General features: G+C 35.7%; 1 protein-coding gene across 6 annotated transcripts in view; it reads right to left on the bottom strand.

Moving 5' to 3' along the window:
• Positions 1-17,257, bottom strand: part of LOC108967263 (transcription factor mef2A) — a 140,946-nt gene that overhangs the window by 64,109 nt on the left and 59,580 nt on the right. For 2 of the 6 annotated variants that reach the window (XM_018930569.1, XM_018930565.1), the window contains exons 1-2: positions 6,059-6,215; positions 3,625-4,706 (exon numbers count right to left, since the gene is read on the bottom strand). The exons of 1 other annotated variant lie outside the window; for it this stretch is intronic. The gene's annotated coding sequence lies outside the window, so the exon portion shown is untranslated. Of the gene's footprint in view, positions 1-3,624; positions 4,707-6,058; positions 6,216-9,231; positions 9,330-17,257 lie in introns of those variants that run through there. 3 more of the 6 variants (XM_018930564.1, XM_018930563.1, XM_018930567.1) reach the window with 3 other exon arrangements.

Genomic DNA, 17,257 nt, shown 5'->3' with positions numbered 1-17,257 from the left:
AATGAAATATTTCAGAGGTGTGCCGATATCGAGCGCCAAAAATCAGCTGGTTGCACCGAGGTTCACATATTTAGGTTTTCCAACATGAGGGTTAAATGGAGAGTGTGCGGCGTTATCATCCCGTTCACCAAATTTTCACATTTTCGGAGAATGCACCAGAGACCGGTGTGGTTCAGGGACCAATTACGTTCAACAGCAAGCCTGAGCTCACAAAAAATTGGATCAAAACCTTTCTAATGCTTATAAAGTATACATACAATAGGTGTTTAATTTTGCATTCATTTAGAATATGCAAAAAAATGTAGATATTTTTCAGATTTTTGCGCTAACTACTGGACGAATTTCCAAAATCTCTTCCATTCGATTGAAATTTTAATTAAAACAATAAACACATGCCAAACTGAAAAACCAGAGCAACAGGGGTTTGTTGCCTGTGGCTCTTTCATAGCATCCACCTACAGGTTTATTGCTTCAATTTGCAGCGTTGGCTTGAATCATGTGAGCGAGCGGGATAAAGAGGCGGGCAGTGCGCGGCAATTGTGGCCCACATGCGTGCGTGATTGTATTCGAGTGTGAAAGTAGTTAATTATAAACATTAGGGGGCTGCCAAGGAACAAAGCGCACCTAAAAAGGTGCACAAACGGAAAAGAATGCACACACACAAGAACACTTGGTGCTTTTTTGACAAACGAAGACTAGACCGAAACGACATTTGGGGTACTACTGTTTCGCCAAGAACAGAGAAGGAAACAACAAAAGCAACATGTAAAACAAGCGACCAGCTGCCAGCCGCAATGGCGCGGAAAAGGACAGTAAAAGTAACAAAAAAATATCAACAAAAGATACAAAAAAGTGCGTTATTTTCCCTATTGAAGTTGCAGCTATCCACTCTGAAGTGTCAAAAATCGCTTCGGTGCGGCGTTGACTCGGAAGCCAAGAAGCCTGCGCGAGTCTGGTGGCTGAATGGGTGAGTTAAGCAGTGGCTCAGCATGTGGCTAAGCCGATCATAATTCTTGTTTGCCAGACAGACAAACAGACAGATAGTGGAGCAACGTTCCTAAAGCCACTTTCAAAGCATATTCCAAATCGTTGCTTATGCTTTACGCCTCTTCTGTTGCATTTATGTGGAACCTTATTGTTTTGTCTCCCTTTTTTTGGTGGGCTCCATTCGATTCTGACCATTTTTCTGCCCTCCTTTACTGCGGCCCTTCTTGTGAGTGTCCAATACACGACCATTGTTATTCTTATTGTTGAGTTTGTTTTGTAGAAAATATTTGCTCATGTGTCAAGTGGCAGCGGGCAATTTGTTCCCACTGTGTTCCTATAAGTTAGTTAGTCGCACGAGCAGCATAGTGGTTGCCGGCGGTCAAAACCTGCTGACTGTTCGCTGCCTATCCGTCTCTTGTTCACTTTTTCATAAGCGGCTGCTGCATTTGCGCGTCATATTTACATGTTAATGTAATTTAGCTGTGAGCTATAAATTTCAAACACTGATATCTATTACTGTTCAACTGGTGTTACCGGATTAATAAAACCATGGCCGCAAAATAGAGTCTTACATACATACATATGTAGATGCGCAATGGGGCGCAGACGCGACTCAACGCGCGAGCGCTCTGCGTGAGTGGAGAAAGCCGTCAAGGCGTATTTGAATGGATATTGCGCCTAGACGTCTTGGAACCAGCCGCTATCTTTCCGACTAGATGAATCGATTTCTTTTCCAACTTTTTAATTCTGCTTTAATGTTATGAAATAGAGTATGAATGAATTCGAGAGGGCTTTGTGTGGTGGCATTGTTAGCTTAAGTGGAATAAGATTTCTGTTTGTTAGGCAATTTGTTAATAAAGTAACATTTTTCGCTTACAATGTCGGATTTTGAACTTAAGTTTGTTAGATAGCATTTCTTATTGACTGCCTAAATTAATTGCATGCATAGTGTTTAGTGAAGAACGCGTGTGACCGAATACGAGCGAAGTGCTCAAAAACGGAAGTTGTCAGTGTAACCGATTGACTATCATTGTCAGTGTTAATCAGGTTTTTGTAATGTATTCTACCATATTTAAACTTAACTGATTGAGTAGCGGTGAAGTATCATTGTTGGAGATACAATATCAAAACCTCTTTTTTGTAATAAAATTGGAAATTATTTGAAAAAATGGGTAATAATGATAATATAAATGAGGGGTAATCAAGAGTTCGGATTTGCCACACATTGTTAAAGAGGCCTTCAGGCGTCTGTTGGCTTAACCATAGTGATAAATGTAAGCACGGATATTTTATATAACATATATTCTGAAACCGAATCTCTTTCTAAATATATTATAATTTTTTCGAACTTTTATATAACTCTTCAGCATATTCGCTGCACATTTGTTACACTGAGAAAAGCGTTTTTTATAAAATATACTTTAGCAATATTTAATCGTAGGCAAAATGGCACTGAAAAGTTAAAGAAATTTGACATCATTCAAATATGTATAGACCACACGCTGTCGGCATAGACGCGCCTAACGAGTGGGCTTGTGAATGAATATGTATTTCTTATATATCACCATAAAATGGGCAACACTGAATCGATTTTTGAAGTTAATTACAAATTTTTTTGTAATAGGTTCTTATCTTTCAAACCATTCATGTTAAAATAAGCAAATTTGTTAAAAAAAAAATACCAATTAATCAATAACTAAATGCACTACGGATAGACTAGACTTTTAGGGTGTGGCATCGCTCACTTTTATGTAATATCATATATCTCGTTACGCGATCAACCGATGTCAACCAAGTTAAGTATATAACATTCATTTAAAACTCAGAAGTCGCAGTACGAAATGGATGAACCACGCCTACTTCCCATTTAGCACAGTTTTGGACCAAAACTGTTCACGCCCCTAGATACCAATTATGTGGACCCCATATATAGTTTACTTTTTACCGAGAAATTTCGGGGAATGTGTGAGATTTGGAGAAAATAATTGCCTGATAAAAATGGGTTAAATCGGGTCAATACTTCTCTTAGCGCCCATATATAAAAGTAGTACCAAATATAAAGGTTTTCGAATTTTCGAATTTCCGGGTGACTTTATACCACATATATCGACCAATGCAATTCACGTGTTAATAAAATTTAGAGAGCTTATTTTTCCAATAACGGTGCATCCTTGTGCTTAGAGTAAAATAGAAATTTTGAAAACTAGACCATAGACTAACAAGCCTTATGTACCTGATGGTATTACCCCGGCCGGCTTTAATCTTTGTAAGTTGCAAAAGTATGAAAACTTCGGTTTTACCCAAATATAGCCCTTCCTTACTGCTTACAAAATATCACGCTGCTGCCGGATTGCTTGTTAAGTCTCATGTTAGTTTTATGCATATCTGTATTAGACGCCTAAATGTGTCTGTAACGGGTTAAGGGGAGATCAGGTACACGGTTCAATAAATCAATTCGAGACTTTTTCAAAAGACTTGAACTTCCTACAGAAAAAAAGATCATTTTTTAAAACATGAATGTTGAAAATTTCAATTCACAAGATTGCAGTTGCATTGCATATAGGAAAAAAATGAAAAATTAGTTTATTTAATATAATACTGCAATTGTTCGAAGATTTCAAATAAGTAACTACTTACCTTAATATTTTAGTCATTTCCAGTTAATCTTTTGGTATCTCCGTAGTGAAACTCAAATCAGTTTATGTTGCAGCTAAATGCTGCTTTAGTATGTTTATAAAGAACACCTTTTGTTGTGACTCTGGTGCCTATAAATATTTATGGATACTTAGTTCAGGCACAGAGTGTTTTACAAGCGCGATGCGTGTCACTTTGGCGAGTTATTCGAGCCTGTTGTTTTTTTTACATACATCTGTATGTTATGAATATGAATTTGTAAGCTGTGGGTTTGGCCACTGCACGATTTAAAAGTAATAAACTTGTTGAGAATTTTTATGTGATTTCGTATCGGCTTCGACGTAAATTGTGCATCGGAGAATTTTGTCATTTCTACAGCAGCTTTCAAGCTACAAAATCAGTGCTTTGCTCGTCATTGTTGCTGTTGCACTCGATGGCCCAATTTGAAACACTCTTCCTAGCCCAAACGAAGGTCACACACACAGGCGCATATATAACTTAGATGCGGTTACTTTGATTAGATATTGGGCTTTGTATGAACGGATATTCCTTCACTAGCATCACATACATAAGCACAGAGACGATACAAGTAACGAATTAAAAACTTTTACAATCAATAAACGGTTTTGACCGGTGTTATTGTTGTATTTAATATTTAATTTTGGTTGTTGTATATAGACCTTTATGGTTGTGACTGCGCGTTCACGATTTATTATTGCAGTTGGCTTCAGCCTTTCTACGGAATAACTTTTTGTGATTAATTTTTTTATTGCTATTTATAATGTTTATTCGACACAAGTCGGACTATTCAGATACATATTTAGGTGCATAGATATAAATGTATGTACATTTTATTGACTTTGGCTCGCTTCACTGACATTTCGGGAAACTTGCTCTATTCTTTGATTTTATCACTTTAATTGTATGTTTTACTGTTCTTGTGTGTTCCTCTAATAGCATGTATTGTTTCTGAAAATAATTTATTCATATTTTTATTTAACTGATTATTTTAGTTCTCCCTTTGAATATCGCTCCGTTAGATTCATTTTATCCACACACTCGGTTTCAACGATTTTATTAGGCCGCTATCAAGCATCGGGGTTATAATAAAAAATATATAAATATATAAAACATACTCTGCTCATCAAGCCTCTGCTGTCTCATCAGCTTTAAATAGTTTTTTTCATGTGGAGAAATGTAAAAAATTTAAAATAACTCTAATAAGGAATCGAATGCAAATGAGTTTTTTATCCTCCACTATACAAATAAAGCAGGTAAAGCTTTTAACTTGGTAATTTTGACATAAAAGCAAATCTAAGTTATTTTTAATAACTCGAATGAGCGTTAATTAGGGTTAATGCATTATGCTTTGAATGTCGGTATTTTCTATGCAAAATGTCAGTTTTCAACGGGTAACTGAAAGTGCTTGAATACCCTCACGAAACACTGAAAACTTCTGGTAGAGGGAAGTTGCTAATAAACAAGAAGGGAAACAAGAAATTATAGAGAATTCTTCACGAATATATGTACATACATATATAATATAAAATAGGAAATAACTATCAAACTTGCTATTTCTGCGTATTTAAATATATTATCTGGAAGTAAAATCAAAATCTATACCAACTTTTCAGTGCTCGCTGATAATTGCAAGCAATTTATTACATATTCAAATTAAGTGCAACAGGGACGGCACGTATTAAATAATGTTATTTTAAAAGTAATCGGCACCATTATCTTTTGAAGTGCCATATATATAGCAAAATTTATTTAACTAATATCCAAAATTCAAAAATTCAAAATTTCAAATTTATTTGATAACAATACTTCATATTTTTCTAGCCTTTTCACTAAATGCACCCTTAAAATGGAATCAGAAGTTACCGACGGCAAAATTGATTTCGATAGAAACTGTTACAACATCGCTGTTATATAACTGATGAGATATTTACGGTATTGTACAGTGCGGATATTTGAAAAAATCGAATTTCTTATTAGACAAATGGTGCGTTTTCTGATAAGTAAGTTTTAAAAGCCCTTGAATCCATGTTTCTTAATGGGGATCACATCGCCTTGACGTTGTGATTTAGGGGTGGGTGGGCACAATAGACCTTAGGTTGTGGTGCAAACCTTATTTATCTGTCTAGCTAATAGGTAGAAAGAGCTTTGTTTTTCAATCTACTTCAATGGGGATATTATTATTAGGTTATTTATTGATGGCTTTTGATTTTTTTCTTTTCGCTGTATTTCAATAACATCCGTAGCGTTTCCACTCAAGGATATGTATGTATTATACAAGTTCCCATATATTAGTGCCGAAACACAAAAAATCACTTCAAATAGTTTTTGTAATTAATATTTTCTTTTATCCGCCGTAATGCAGTATATATGTATGCATGTGTTTGGTATATCGTTCCATTCGATTTATCCAACTTACAAACAAAGTTATTTAGCACACTAGAAACGCACAACGGAACGCGCCAGCATTTGAAATTCGCGTCGGCCACGTTTTCAAAACCGCCGCGTGAAACTGGAGCCAATTGAAAAAGTCACACAACTGAGTTGAACTTTTGTGGAAATTTGGCTAAAGCGAGAAGAGCGCCAAAGAACCAAATGAGACATACAAAAACAGCAGCAACAATAACAACAATAAACACTCCGAATAAAATCGAAGAAAAAATCGAAAGAGAACAAACGACAAACGACCAACGACACGGGCCAAAACAATTTCACAGATACGCAAAAAAATCCGAATCCAATCCAATCCAGTTCAACACTCCAATACGAGTGCGAGTTAGTAGAATGCCACAACGCCAACAATAATGCACAGTAGAAGAAAAAGCACACAGGCACAACGAATACGGCAATGCTTGGGGATATGTAAATGGCGCTGGAGTTATGAGCTGTTTGTTGGCGTCTGACGGCAGTGGGGATGGTATTGAGCAAGCAACGACCACCACGACGACTACATCGCTGGCAACGTCGATGACGAATATGTGAATACGAAGAGGCGAAGTTGGATTTGCGAATAGCAAATGCGAATGTAAACCTCATCCCCACAGTAGGTAAATACTTCATATACATACATACATATGTATATCTATCTATCGACATACTTACATACATATATATTTGTATATTCATATGCAGTGCAAGTGGATTCATATGCATGTATGTACATATGTATGTACGTATGGAATACGGCATACAACGGTTAAAACGTTTTAATTCGCATATAATTAATTCCCATTTATTTACCTAGATACATATGTCCATGTACTATAGATATGTACATATATCCGACCTACTAAGGAAATATGTGTTTAATTTAACATTTTTCGACAGTGATAAAATGTAATAATTAATTATTTTTATATTCATATACAACAAACCTCACCTCATTCAAATAATAATGAGCACTTTGCTACTCACCATGGCTCAAAGAACAAGCATTGGCTCTCATATCATAGTCAATGTCCATTTACTGTTGTAAAACTGTCTACAGAGTTCCATACGTATAAGTACGAAAGTGGAGAGCTAAGTTCAGACAACAACAATAACATAGAACACTAGCTGTGTGTAAATACAGAATTGTTCACAGAAAGAGCTGGTAAGAGTTTCCTTCTCCCCTACTGACATTGGTGGTGTTTTGTTATTGTTGCAAAGGTATGTACACTGGACGTTGTTAGCCATATTGTTGGTTACGGTGCTGCCACAAGACCTTGGGGCATCGAAATGCCGCCCCAAATATGCAATAAAATACACAACGATCACACAAACATATACATGCTTATAACATGCAGATACAACCGATACAAATGTTCAAAATTTTGCTCTTTTCTTTCATTTTATAGAAATATTTGCTGATATCAAAAGTGAAGTAAGAAGTTTAAGATAAAGTTTTCTGTAAAATTTCCATACATACAGAATATTCATATGTGCAGACACATAGGTACATACATATGCACATGTATATAGGCACATGCGAAGAGTTTGAAAATAGTCTGTGATTTTGGTTTTAGCACATTTATTATCGATTTTCCCAAGAAAATAACAAATTGTCATTGAAACTGGTATTGCGACATCAATTTTTTGCTCTTTTAATATAGCTTTAACGGAAATTATAATATTTAATTATATAGTTAAACAGAACGCAAAACTATAGAGATTGAGAGAATACTTTTAGTAATGTGGAAGTTGTTGAATTGAAACTAATTTACTATTTGCTTTATTTACGGTTTGTTAAGTCTAGAAAAAACTAAGGAAATTATCGCGGGATACTAGTAGGCGTCTAAAATTTAAAACATATCTTCGTTTTGTATTTTAGATAAATTTGAGAGTTCAAATTGAAAGAAACTTCGACAGCTGGTGCACATAGGAATGTAGTAAAATTTGTCGAATTAATATATAAACTTTTGGAATGTTAATATCCTAAGTATTTTCTAGCTTTAATTTTAACCTTTTTTTTATCAATAGGACAAAGGAGTTTGGTCTAGTAATCAATTATACATATTTCTTTACACGTAAATGTAAAACATGCGAAATTAATTTAGGTATAATTATAGTCCACGCGCTATGGAAACATGGTATTTAACAAAAGATTCAAAACCTGTCAAATTATTTGATTATTTTAGAAATATTAAAATCAATTACTGAACCTAGTATGTATTGATATACATATGTCTAGGTAAATATTTGGTTTACTTTTATTCCGTTTTTAGTTTTAATTTGTACGAAAATTGTTTAGTTTACTAAACACAAAACAAAAAAAGTTTTATTTTGTTTTAAAAATTAATTGACTTCTATTCTGGAGTATATAGTCAACCACAAAATGATTTTATTAACGAATAAGTTTAAATTAAGCTACTGACACATACTGATGCGAGTATTCACTTCAATATGTAAGACAAATGACATACAAATCTTAAGCACAGTTCAGGAGAATGAGTAATAAAATGAGGATTTTGACCGCCGAAATGAATTCCATGAGTTTGTTGGAGATTGAAAAGGTATCCAAATGAAAAACAGTTTATTCGAAAACGTTGTGGATTCATCGTTATTTGTTTTCTGTTTCATAAATTCTGTCTTCTTAGCCATTTTTATATTGGCATGCAATTTAAATAGCATTAAAAGAGTGAGGTAGATTCTAAGGACACAAGAAGCCTTTTCGGCAAATTTTTTAATCTATCTTATCTATGATATCTCGACTTTCAATATTTAATATTCTTTGTATTCACGTTTACACTTTGAAATCAAGTTTTCTTAAATATGAAAAAATTAGTTTTAGTAAACATATTATTTTTATTCACTTGGAAACACTTGTACACTCATAGAACATGCAAAAATTATAAACAAAGATTGGAATGCGGATAATTATGTGTGTAACTTTTCTTCTGTTGCGAATATTTCACGTTTACTCTTTAACCGTTCTTTTTAGTTTTTAAATAGATGTATTTCTATACAACTGAACATTAAAGACAAGTTTAGGGTTTAACTTGGAGCAGAGAGTCTTAAAATTTAGCTTTAATAATGTCGCTAGTTACTAAAAAGTTCCGATTTAAAATACTAATATGAATAGATATATGAAATTATTAAAGTTTAAGATTTTACTTGAATTCATTTAAATTTTGCACCTATCCCAACACTGTGGATACTGCTACAAAAAAAGCGTTTGTAAAACGTTTGTAATTATTTAATCAAAATCAATCAACTTCGGTTTTGAATTGAGAAAATTTTGGAGAGCTTAAGTAAATATTTACTTAATTCGAACGACTAAAAGTGAATTCGCGTCCAGACGCGCACGTCAACAAATCAAACTGAAGGAGAGATTAGAAAAAATATGCAACCATTCATACGAATATCTATGCTATTTAATTCATACACATATACATATCTATATACCTGAATACCACTGCATTTGAGACGATTGAGAATGTGAACAAGCAAATAAACTGCCATGTCAAGGTGTGAACATGTTGGCAAGCTCGCCCAGGAGGATGGAAAAGCCATGGTTGGAGCTTGAATAGAAGTAAAGGTTGAAGTTAGATGAAACGGCCTACTGCAATGAGGGATACAGTCATCGGGGAGTGAAACTCGCACAGAAGTCCGCAGACCAAAAGTGTAATCGACGTCTGTGGCACAGGCAAAGAGAACACATAAAACTCGAATCAAATTGAGAAATTCAATAAATGAATTTAAAGGAAAGGAAAAATCGTAATATTTTCCTTGAATGTGCAAACAGCACGTGTGCATTATCATATTTTAAATATCTAAACCAACCCAAAGTCTTAATCCAAATATGTACGTCTTTCAACGAAACTGAGAAAATGTAGTAACATGAACTCTCAGTAATTGCACTTCACTTCTAGACTATGTGTATTTGATCAATGAATATGGTAGCAGATTTATACGCAAGCATCCAAGAGAGCGAAGCTCGAGAGGTCCATGCTCGCTGCACTGTACATTTGGTTCGAAAATCGTCAGGAGTTACATAAACTACATATTGGCACGCATTTCGTTTAGGTGGCTATGAGTAAGTAGTTTTTTATAAATCTGGTCCGATATACACCAAAAGTGGCACTCACCAATACTAATACCGGTATAGACCAAAAGTGGCGCTCACCAATACCAACACACAACTGCCAACATAAGTACACACTCTCCATTTATTGAAGGGAGCGAATGCAACCAATGTACAACTTGTCCAATGCAACAACGCCAATGGTGAACAGCGACAAAGAATACACACCCCTTTTATATACGTACATGTGTATATAAAGCAAAATGAAATATGCAGGGGGCAGCGCGGACATCGCGTATAAACGAGCGATGGCAACCGCCAACTGTGGCGCAGCAGGTGGCTATGCTCAATAGAAAGAGATAGCTCTATGACACAAGTATTCCAACAACTGGCATTTGTCGCTCTGCGAAGCACTTGTTGCCATCACACCTTCATACATTGAGGCTACAACTTCGCCACCGCTCTCAGCGAAATGGGCGTTGCCTTTTGGAGTAAAGTAGGCAAGCAGTCTTTCATTATACAAGTATGTAAGGTTTTGGGTGTTTGATATATACTTGTTTCGTAGTTAGTACAAATGATAAACATACATACATATACGGATAACTTGCAACTTGTGTTGTTTTCATAAATGCTCAGTTGAATTAAAAAAAGTTCTAAATTTTTAAGACTTGCTTATCCATTTCCATTTGAGAATACTCTGCAAGCATTGAGTTTACTATAAAATGTAAACGACGCAGGCGCTTGTGATGCTACTTCGTATGAAATTATTCCTATAAATCGACTTTTCATAACAGAGTTTCACATTTAACTTGAATAACAGTCTAATATTTTATACATTAAACATGTGAAAGACATTTTAAATTCATTCTAAGACGTTTCCAAAATTGAGTATAATTTCCATAGATACCGCGAATTGCATATTTAGGTCACTCAATTGTAAAGAAAAATATTATGTTTTCATAGTATGCAAATTTGTTTTTCTTGACAACTTCATAGTAAACAAATTATGTATTTCATCCAAAAAATGTTAATAATGCAAATAATTGCATGATTTTGTGTTTCAAACCCAAAAAGTCAATTGATTTAGTTCTTTTGATGTCAAACAATACGAATATTGGATACACATAAAAGCTTAATGGTGTTTCACTTTCGATATTTTGAAATAAAAAACTAATATTTTCAATAAAATTTGCAAACGTTTCTTTCCAAAGGATTTGTAAATTTTGCATATCATTTTCAAACTGATTATGAATTACAAATGTCATATATGTACATACATATGTACGTTGCTTTTACGTACCAACCTATATATGATTATGTAATTTGTCATTTATGTACAAAACACAGATATTTGAATAATTAACTGGAAACATAAGAATTTCCAACAAGATGGGGCAATTAATCAGAACAAATAAACTTCGGCTACACCCTTCACTCGTATCTTATAGCAAGTACATATGTATTCAATAATTCTCCAAATGTAAAGGGTCAACGGTTTGCATCTAACGGAACATGTTCTTTAGCGTGTTACACATTTCGTGGCAAAGTTTTTCGGGGTATAATTCGTATTTTGTAAAACAAAATGTTCTGAATGTCCCTCGTCTGTATATACGCGAACTCAGCTTGTCTTGAGTTCGGTTTTCTCAGGATCTGAAATTTGACGCTTGTCTTTTTTCCCAAGACGCTAATCATTCGTCGGAAGCGTTTATATCGGACCACTTTGTCATATAACTGCCATACAAACTGACCGATCGAAACCATGATGAAGATCTCTTTTACTTATTAAGCAACCTTAATTACCGTTTTAACTTTACATGTTAAAATAAACATGTACCATATGTACCAGCATTTTAATGAACAAACCAGCCTCTTTAATGTTCATAAAAGTATTAGAAATAATGGCAGTTTGCCTCGCCCCCAACTGCAGCCACCGAAACGCTTTTCAGAGAACATTTGCATTTAATTTTCAGGAACAACAATTGAAATTTGCAACAATGCAGTTGCTTGTCTTCAGTTGCTCATCTCACTTCCGCCTCTTTTCCACCTACTACCATATAAAAGTAATTACACACCAATCCATGTTCGTACGAAATATGTACATACATATGTAAGTATATACTTCTATGAATGTACCCCCTACAACAACACAACCATTATTTTCTTTCATTCCACTGTAGAAATGTGTATTTCCTTTTTATACGGTTTTCATCATTATTGCATTGCTTTTCTTTGCATGTAACAATGTTTTTGTATGAATTCTTTAGTATCTTTCTTAATCAGAATATTCATTAGCATTCCATTTTGTTCTAGTTTTTTGGTTCTGGCTAACATTTGCATAAATATAATCAGTTAAAAGAAAAAAGATAACACAGCAGAGAAGAATGGATACAATGCATATATTCAGTAAATCATTAAAGCTGGTACATACCCTAATATATGGGCATTTACATTGATATTTAAAAACTGTTTTATTGCCAAGAGCTCCAAGACCAGATTCACTTTTAATTACACTAATAGATTTATTTTCTGGCAGTCAAAATTTTAATTATACTCATTCCTTCAAAAATGTCAAGTTAAAAGCTAATTATTATAGACTTATAAACGGCAATCTTCCACGCACATACATATTTATTTATGTATGGCTACGTCTAGGTCTTACCCATGCCGTTTGAAACACCTCGTTTTAATTATGAGTCCTTTGGAATAATAGAAACATGAACGCACATTGCGCCACTCTTCCGCTCACCTGCATCTTCAATTGCTGTTCCTCGGTACTAATGTTGAGCTACCTACTGTTGAAGGAGCAGAGACAGTGAGAGAGAAAGGAGCAGCGACAGTACTTTCGTAATTCTCTGTGTTGCCCAGAGCGACTCCATTTGTCGCCATTGTGTCAGCGACCGCCTTTGTTTGAGCCCTCATACGGTTTCAAAGCATATATACATATACATACATACATAGTATGTATACCCATGTACGTATGTGTGTGTGCATGTGTATATTCATGCAGAGGTGTATAGATTGGCGTGTGTAGTTACGTCCTTGTGAGTCAACACATTTGGGCGCCTCCTGGGGAAAGTTCAATATGCGTGGGTGTGTTTGCGTTTGTATGTATATATGTATGTATGAATGCACTCGCTTTTAATTCATTCATTATTTAACGCGGCAAGGTGTTGAACGAAAAAGGACTTCCACTTTGGTCTCCATTTTTCTATTCATTCCTTTCAAATGATCGTTCCGTTATTCATGACGGCATAATGAAAGAACGTTGCCACCAGACACCGAATAAAATGCTAGAAAAGAGTAGAAAAAGCCCGAACAATAACGTAATTAAATGAAAACTGAAACGAAAATATATTTGGTTTTCCTGTTTTGTTTCTTTCTTGTTAGCGTTTTTGTAATATTTGAGCGTAAAAAGCGTTAAAGAAAGAGTATTTCAATAATTAAATATGCACGTGGATAGAAGTAAAGGGGAGTAAAATACATGGTGTGGCTCTTATTGTATTATAAAACGTTTGCAGATATTAGAAAATTTTCCCAAAAGTTTTGAAAAACTACGATTTTTTGTCAATAAGTGGTTTAGTTTTGTAATTCATATTCTGAATATGGATTTGAATAAAGTTATTTCCAAATTGTGTTTGAAAAATATATGCATACTTGAGATTGTGAAATACATACATACATATGTATATACAGGTATAAAACTTAGTATTTTTACTCATAATACAAGCTGGTCTGAGGTATGCAAGGTATTTGTGGTTGTAGGCTGATAGTTTATTGACCGAAGATATAAAACGGATTTTGAAAATTTGTTGAAAATTAAAAAACTTAAAATTTATAATTCTTCTGTTAGTTTCAAACTCAAATCCCAAATAATTCACAGCTTTCATTGCACACCTAAAACTAAATTTTGTTTTGCAATATTATGCATAACTAAACGACAAGTGTAATCAGTTTAGAAATGTTTGACTATCCTTTTGCATTTAATAATGGTGTGAAATTAAATATTTATGTATACCATACAGTATAGAACATATTGGACTGATGGCTATGAACCCTAAAAACATGTGGTATACTCCAAATTACAATTTTGGATACAAAAAGGTATTTGAATATAAATGCATATTGTTTATTTAGTGAAACAATGAAAAACCTTATAATTTTTTTAATAGTTGACATTTTATAGAAAAGAAATTACTTGTACCCAATATTGACTGCGACAGAACATAATGGACTAGTCGAAGATTTTCGGAATAAAGGTCGAAAATCCCGTTATTTTTTGACGATTTCGCATTGTCTATGGAATTTGAAGAATCAGCAACATTTTAGTTTAACTAATTACGAAGAAATTAATAACAAAAAGTGGCCATGGCTGGAAAAAAAAAAAAAAAAAAAAAAAAAAAAAAAAAAAAAAAAAAAAAAAAAAAAAAAAAAAAAAAAAAAAAAAAAAAACAAACACAAAACCATTTGTAAAATATTTTATATCAATAAATCAACAGCGAGTTTTATTTCAAATAAATTTAGAGACAGTAGATCTGTGACCATCTCACCATCGTGGATGACCCAAGGCTACAAAACGGCAAGAGGTAGCGAACGTGGTTAAAGCCTTAAACTTGAAAGTTAGCAGCCGTACTGTACAACGAAAGCCTTTTATATCAAGAAAAAATCGACTAAACCGATTACAATTTCTCGGGAACACATCAGCTGGGCAATGAAACATTGGAACACAATAGTTTTCTCTGATGAATCAAAATTTAATTAGAAATATTCAGACGTAATGAGAAGAGATCACCAACCGAAAAATAGGAGGTTAGATCACCGATACTGCCAAGGTACGGTTAAGCATGGTGGAGGCGGCATTATGTATGAGGGTGTTTCTCCGAATTTGGTGTTGGACCTTATCATCGAATCAATGGCATTCAGGATCGATCCATATACAAAGACATCCCTGAGAACGTGATGCTTTCCCATGCCAAGTGCAATATGCCACTTTCATGGTCGTTTTATCACGACAACAACCTAAAGCACACGCCGAAACTTGTGCCAAATTGGGTCGTAGGTCAAAAAGTTAATGTTGAAGTGGCCAGCTCAATCACCGCATCTCAGTCTTGTTGAGATCGTTAGGATGTAATAAAGAGAAGGATAGACAGAGAAGGAGTGGAGTAATAATTACTACTGTGATCAAATTGAAAAGAGAATTTTTAATTTATATTTCGCATGTTTTTTGAACGGGTAATTTTTTTTCTGTAAGTTGGTAGTACTGTTAGTGACATCTATGCTAAATTCCACGTCAAAATATTCATAAGTATTTGAGATACGAGGATGGAGTCATGTGTAAAGTGAGAAGACGAAACATTCCCTGCATAGGATTGTGCGCTGGGTTTGAGGCCCGCCACGTAAAAAAAAAAATTAGCAAACAGCCTCGGATGAGAGACCCACATTTTGATGACGACCGTGGCAAACGAAATAAGGACTACGAATTGGGGGCATGCACCTGGAATGTCCGGTCCCTTAATTGGAAAGGTGCCGCTGCCCAGTTGGTTGATGTCCTCGTGAAAATAAAGGCTGACATCACCGCCGTCCAAGAAATGCGATGGACGGAACAAGGATTGAGAAAAGTAGGTCCTTATGGTATTTACTACAGTGGTCGTATAAAGGAGCGGAAGTTTGGTGTGGGATTTGTGGTGGAAGAGACTCTGTCGCCGAGTACTATCATTCACTGCGGTGAATAAACGTCTAGCCACAATCCGAATCAAAGCGAGGTTCTTCGACATATCGCTGAATTGCGCCCACGCCCCGACGGAAAAGAACGACGATGTGACCAAAGATGCCTTTTATGAGTGCTTGGAGCGCACTTATGAGAGCTGCCCCCGCCACGATGTCAAAATCGTGCTTGGCGACTTTAACGCCAGGGTGGGCAAAGAAGGTATCTTTGGCACTACGGTCGGTAAATTCAGCCTCCACGAGTAAACATCCCCAAATGGGTTGAGGCTGATCACCTTCGACGGGGTCCGAAATATGGTTATCTGCAGTACTAGATTCCAGCATAAGAAGATACATCAAGCTACTTGGCTGTCTCCGGATCGAAAAACCACCAACCAGATTGATCACGTTGTGATAGACGGAAGACACGTCTCCAGTGTTTTAGATGTGCGTGCACTGCAAGGTCCTAACATCGACTCGGATCACTATCTTGTTGCAGCCAAGATTCGCAAGCGCCTTTGTGCAGCAAAAAATGCACGCCATCAAACACACGGAAGGTTCGACGTCGAGAAGCTGCAATCACAACAAAAAGCCGAACGATTTGCTACTCGGCTTGCACTCCTGCTCTCTGAGAGCAATCGTCAACAACTCGGTATAAGGGAACTATGGGACAGCATTTCAAACTCCTTACGTATAGCTGCAACCGAAACTATTGGTTTTCGGAAAGAGAGAAAACAGGCTGCCTACCTCGCAAAGTTACGATCGACCACAACACATGCGAGATGGGATATATACCGAGAGTTGAAGAGGGAAGCGAGATGCATCTTCAGACAGAAAAATAAAGAGGCCGAAATGCGTGAGTACGAAGAGTTTGATAAGCTAACCGACAGGGGTAATGCTCGAAAATTCTACGAAAAAATGGACCCCCAAAGTTGACCGATACCCAGAGCACACTTAAATTTTGGAGGGAACACTTCTATAGCCTGCTGAATGACCAGAAGAATGCGAACCTAATCCCCTAATCAATGACGATGGAGCAGACGTTCTATTGCCCGAGCATGAAGAAGTTCGAATGGCAATTACCCATCTGAAGAACAGCAAAGCGGTGGGGGCTGATAAATTGTCGGCCCAGCTATTCAAACACAGCGGCGAAGAAATGATGAGGAGCATACATCAGCTTTTTTGTAAAATATGGTCGGACGAAAGCATGCCCAACGATTGGAATATAAGTGTGCTCTGCCCAATCCACAAAAAAGGAGACCGCACAATCTGCGTCAACTACGGTGGGATAAGCCTCCTCAACATCGCATATAAGGTTATATCGAGCGTATTGTGTGAAAGATTAAAGCCCACCCTCAACAAACTGATTGGACCTTATCAGTGTGGCTTCAGACCTGGAAAATCAACAACCGACCA

Source organism: Bactrocera latifrons, unplaced genomic scaffold (assembly GCF_001853355.1).
Source record: "Bactrocera latifrons isolate USDA-ARS-PBARC rearing strain unplaced genomic scaffold, ASM185335v1 scaffold_181, whole genome shotgun sequence".
NCBI lineage: Eukaryota > Metazoa > Arthropoda > Insecta > Diptera > Tephritidae > Bactrocera > Bactrocera latifrons.
This window is presented reverse-complemented; position numbering and strand designations above follow the sequence as displayed.